This window comes from Salmo salar, chromosome ssa22 (genome assembly GCF_905237065.1).
Source record: "Salmo salar chromosome ssa22, Ssal_v3.1, whole genome shotgun sequence".
Taxonomy (NCBI): Eukaryota; Metazoa; Chordata; class Actinopteri; order Salmoniformes; family Salmonidae; genus Salmo; species Salmo salar.
In genome coordinates, this window is record NC_059463.1 from 23,961,962 (window position 1) to 23,967,690 (window position 5,729).

Below are 5,729 nucleotides of genomic sequence, written 5' to 3' on the forward strand. Positions count from 1 at the left end.
ATATGTGCTATTTCATAGTTTTGATGTCTTCACTATTTTTCAAAATAGTAAAAATAAAGAAAAACCCTTGATTGAGTAGGTGTTCTAAAACTTTTGACCGGTAGTGCATGCAATGCAAATTTCTTGTCAGTGTTCCTTTACATTGTGTGGTGGTTGGCATGATAATGATAATCCACTTATCCAGAGTGACTTACGTGAGCAATTAGGGTTAAGTGCCTTGCACATTGACAGATTTTTCACCTAGTCGGTACGGGGATTCAAACCAGCAAACTTTTGGTTGTAATGGCCGACCGCTCTTATTCGCTATGCTATCTGCCACCCAGACAGAGGTTGCATATGGAAGATTGGGTTTGTATCAGGATTTAGATCCACATATGGAGGACATATGGAAGCAATATAAATCAGAAGTAAAAGATCAGATTCCATGTGTTGTTTTGCTGTTTACACATTAGAAAAAAGATCAGATAGGTATCATATATGCAAATAATTGGCCAAAGATCTGAATTGGGCTGCTTGTGTAAATGCATCCTAAGCACTTTGCATGCCCTTACCACAGCCCAGGTCCCATAATTGCCTTCCCTGACCAGGGATACTGTGCCTATTTTGGTGGAAGCATCATGTTATGGGTATGCTTGTCATCGGCAGAGACTATGGAGTTTGTGAGGATCAAAATAAATATGACAGGAGCAAAGCCGAGGTAAAAAGTTAAAGGAAAACCCCCCTCAGTCTTCAGAAAACCCAACCATGGGACAGAGTTTCATTTTTCAGCAAGATAATTACACAAATGTAAATAGCAAAGACAGAACAAAATGGCTTTCCAAGAGGTGTGGAGTGTTCCTGAGTGGTCTAGTCTCAGTCCTGACTTACATTTTCTTGAAAGGGAAGACAAGGTTTAAATATTGCTGTCCATCAATGATTCCCCCCAACCAAATCTCGCTTAGGGCCCCCAAAAGACCAAAGCCGGCCCTGCTGGAACCAACCGATTTTCAATTACTGGCACCTTTCCACACTGAAAGGTGAGTCAGCTACACTAAACTGGTGGCCATCTCATTAATCCTCGGAGCAATGAGGAAAAACAATGGCCGACTCGCATAATCAGCAATTATCTAGCACTGCCACCAGAGAGTTCATAATTATCCACCCGTTTATTTCATTAGAATCAGAGGTGCTTCACGTCCCTCTTGGGAACCAACTCTAAAGTACACAAACCAATCTCCCTGATGAAAAGAGGGTTTACATTTGCAGTTTCCTCTACAGTTTAAGAAACAGTATCAATGAAACCTTTGAAGCACTGGTGTCAAATTGGAGATCCAGTCTACAGTATGGTATTTAGTTTGGCTGCTAGACTTTGGATTATCGGTAATATGTTTAATGATTTTTCCATCCCAAGCGGAAAAAAAAGTATACTTAAATATACAAAGAATTTAAATAATATACTTCAATTACGAGAACTTTTTTTCTAGTATATCTTATGTATACTATAAATATAATATCATTATCTTTCAACACACTTAAACGTGTACTTTATATTAATTGTTTTTTCAGTCTTTTAGTATACTATAAATATGCTATCATCACACTTTAATATACTTATTAAAAGTGTAATTTAAGTTATTGTTTCAGTCTTTTAGTATACTATAAATATACTGTCATGAACCTTCAATACACTTATTAAAAGTATACTTTACATTCATTGTTTTTCAGTCTGTTAGTATTCTATAAATTTACTTTCATCAACCTTCAACACACGTATTAAAAGTGTACTTTAAATTCATTGTTTTTCATTCTTTCAGTATTCAATAAGTTCACTATCATTAAATGTAAACACACTCATTAACACTCAAATTTCAAATCCTTTAATTGTAATTTAGTATATTTATTCCAACTACAGTTGGAGTTTGTTTTTAAGTTGAAGCATTGCTTTTTTTAAATGAAACTCTGCTTGTGAGTGATCACGTACACTATAAGTATACAGTGCCTTGCAAAGGCATTCATAACCCTTATATTTCTTCAAATTTTATTGTGTTAAAAAGTAGGATTACAATTGATTTATTAATTGTCATTTGTTGCCAACAATGAACTCCAAAATACTGTTCAATGTCAAAGTAAATAAATGTAAAGATTAATTAAAATTTGAATACTAAAACATATATTAATTGCTTAAGTATTTTGTTTAAGCGAGCTGAAATTAGTTGAGTCAAATTTGGCTTATCAAATCATAGAATATGTTACATGGACTGTGAAATAATAGGGGTTGACATTATTTTTTTAGGACTAACCCTTCCCCTGTCCCCCATACATACAGTATAACATCTGTAAGGTCCCTCAGTCAAGTATTTAATTTCAAGCACAGATTCAACTACAAAGACTAGGGAGCCTTTCGGAAGCCTCATAAAACGGCAGTGATTGGTAGATCGGCAACAATATCAAATCAGACATTGAATATCGCTTTAATTATGGTCAAGTTAATAATTATGCTGTAGATTATGTATTAAACCACCCAGACACATCAAAGATACAGTTTTCCTTCTGAACTGAGCTGCAGGACAGGAATTAAACTGCTCAGGGATGTTACCATGAGGCCATTGGGGATTGTAAAACAGTTACAGAGTTCAATGGCTGTGATGGGAGAAAACTGAGGATGGCTCAACAATGTTTTAGTAACTCCACAATAATGATTTAAATGACAAATGGAAAATAATAATACAAATAAATGCAAAGCCTTACATTTGGAGCATATCCAACACAACACATCACTGAGTAATTGCAGCCTTATTTTTAAGCATGGTGGCTGCATCGTTTTATGAGTATGCTTGAGTTTATCCGGATAAAAAGAAACTGGATGGAGCTAAGCACATGCAAAATCCTAGAGAAAAACCTAATTCAGTCTGCTTTACAGCATGCAATGGGACAGGACTTCACATTTTCAGCAGGACAATAGGCCAAATCTACGCTGGAGTTGCTTACTAAGAAGACAGTGAATGTTCCCAAGTGGCCAAGTTACAGTTTTGACTAAAATCTGCTTGAAAATCTATGGCAAGATCGGAAAATTGCTGTGTAGCGATGAGCACAAAATCTTGACAGCGCTTCAAGAATTATGAAAATAATTAAGGGCTAATATTGCACAATCCAGGTGTGTCAAGCTCTTAGAGAGTTAACCAAGAAGATTCACCGCTGTATTCGCTGCCAATGGTGTTTCTAGCATGTATTGACTCAAGGAGCTGAATACTTATGCATCAACTATATTTTAGTTATTTATTTTCTATTCATCTTTTGAAAACATTTATAGAAATCATTCACTTTGACATTTAAGTATTTTTTGTAGATTGTTGACAAATTACAATTTAAATCCATTTTAATCCCACTTTCTAACAACAAAATGTGAATAAATCTAAGGGATATGAATACTTTTGCAATAATAATAATGAGTTTTGAAGTTCTTTGTGGATTCCTGTTCAGAAGAGTGCAGAGAAAGTTGACAATGATAACAATTGTTTATTGCACAGCTGAGGAACATGCTTACTGAGCGTATACTTTTTCAAATCTCAAGAAAATGTACTTAATTATACTTTAAAAATAAGTATACTTAACCTTAAATGTCCACAAAATATATTTAAAGTTTACTTTCAAAAATATATGTGCACAAAAATGCATATTCCCCAGCATCCTTTTCAGCAGTTGAAATTTGGATTTATAACATGATATTATTCTTCAGATTTAGCTTATTCAAACGTTTTGATGTTGATTTTCAAACTGAATAATGTTGTACTTTTAATTAAGCATCACACATTATTGAAATGTTAAGTTATTACCACAACATGAACGACTAAAGTGTAAAATACCAATTGTGCACAGTTCGCAAAAGTTATTTTTAAATTAATGCTCCAGCCACTGATGGTTTGTAAATAGAATTTTAACATTGGCTGAGAAGATGCCTTGGTCAATCAAGGTAACATTTACATGGATTTACAGTAGCTAATTTGGTTAATCAGTAGAGATGTATTTGTAAAAGTATACTTGAAACATGATTATGAATTTTTTTTGTAAAGAAAATGCAGGATGTTAAATAGCATTTTAGTATATTTCAAATTTATGAGGAATAATAATAAAAGGTACTTAAGATGTATTCAAAGTACATTTGTTTTGCTATTTATCTAATATACTAATATACTTACAGTAAGTACAGAAAGGTGTCCCAATTCAGATACTTAAATGCTAATAAAATACAGATAAAATTGACATTAAATGTATTTAAAATTGTTCCAATTTAGATCATTTAAAATATACTTTAAATATGTTAATGAAGTATGATTTAAGTATATTAAATATTATATATAAAGGGCTCAATTCTATCTGTATGGTGGCAGGTCCGCGGTATAGCGCGATTGAAATGTAAAGGTAATTTCCCATTGAGCCGACATGTGCAGCGTTTACTGTGAATGCAGTCTCCGTGAACCCATGTGTATTTACATTGTGGAGGTCCCAGGGTCTGATCTAATTTTGAGAGCGATATGTAGTCTATTGCATTGCCTCCAGCCTTTTACATATAAACTTATCTGATTATCATGCTAACCATCATTGGGCAACCAATTGCAGCGCTCCAATAGATAACAAGTGTCGTCGAGACCGACGCCTCCGACAAGCTCACATTTCAAACGCATGAAAGGCAGTGGGCAAAACTGAGTTTTCTTCAAAAAAGAAATGATTTAAATCAAATCAAATTGCATTTGTCACATGCACCAAATACAACAGGTGTAGACCTTACTGTGAAATGCTTACTTACAAGCCCCTAACCAACAATGCATTTCAAGAAATAGAGTTAAGAGAATATTTATTAAATAAACTAAAGTAAAAAAATAAGAATTAACACAATAAAATAACAATTACGAGGCTATATACAGGGGGTACCGGTACCAAGTCAGTGTGCGGGAGAACAGGTTAGTCGAGGTCATTTGTACATGTAGGTAGGGGTAAAGTGACATTGCATAGATAATAAACAGCGAGTAGCAGAAGTGTAAAAACAAAGGGGGGGGATCAATGTAAATAGTCCGTGTGGCCATTTGATTAATTGTTCAGCATTCTTATGGCTTGGGGGTAGAAGCTGTTATTAAGGAGCCTTTTGGACCCAGACTTGCCGTGCGGTAGCAGAGAGAACAGTCTATAACTTGAGTGAGTGACTGGATTCTTTGACAATTTTTTGGCACTTCCTCTGACACCGCCTAGTATATAGGTCCTGGATGGCAGGAATGTTGGCCCAAGTGATGTATTGGTCCGTATGCACTACCCTCTGTAGTGCCTTATGGTCAGATGCCGAGCAGTTGCCATACCAGGCAGTGATGCAACCGGTCAGGATGCTCTTGATGGTGGAGCTGTATAACTTTTTGAGGATCTGGGGACCCATGCCAAATCTTTTCAGTCTCCTGAGGGGGAAAGGTGTTGTGCTCTCTTCACAACTGTCTTGGTGTGCTTGGACCATGATAGTTTGTTGGTGATGTGGACCTGAAGGAACTTGAAACTCTCAAACCACTACAGCCTCGTTGATATGAATGGGGAGTGTTCGGCCCTCCTTATCCTGTAGTCCACGACCATCTCCTTTGTCTTGCTCACGTTGACGGAGAGGTTGTTGTCCTGGCACCAAACTGCCAGGTCTCTGACCTCCTCCCTATAGGCTGTCTCATCGTTGTCGGTGATCAGGCCTACCACTGTTGTGTCATCAGAAAACTTAATGA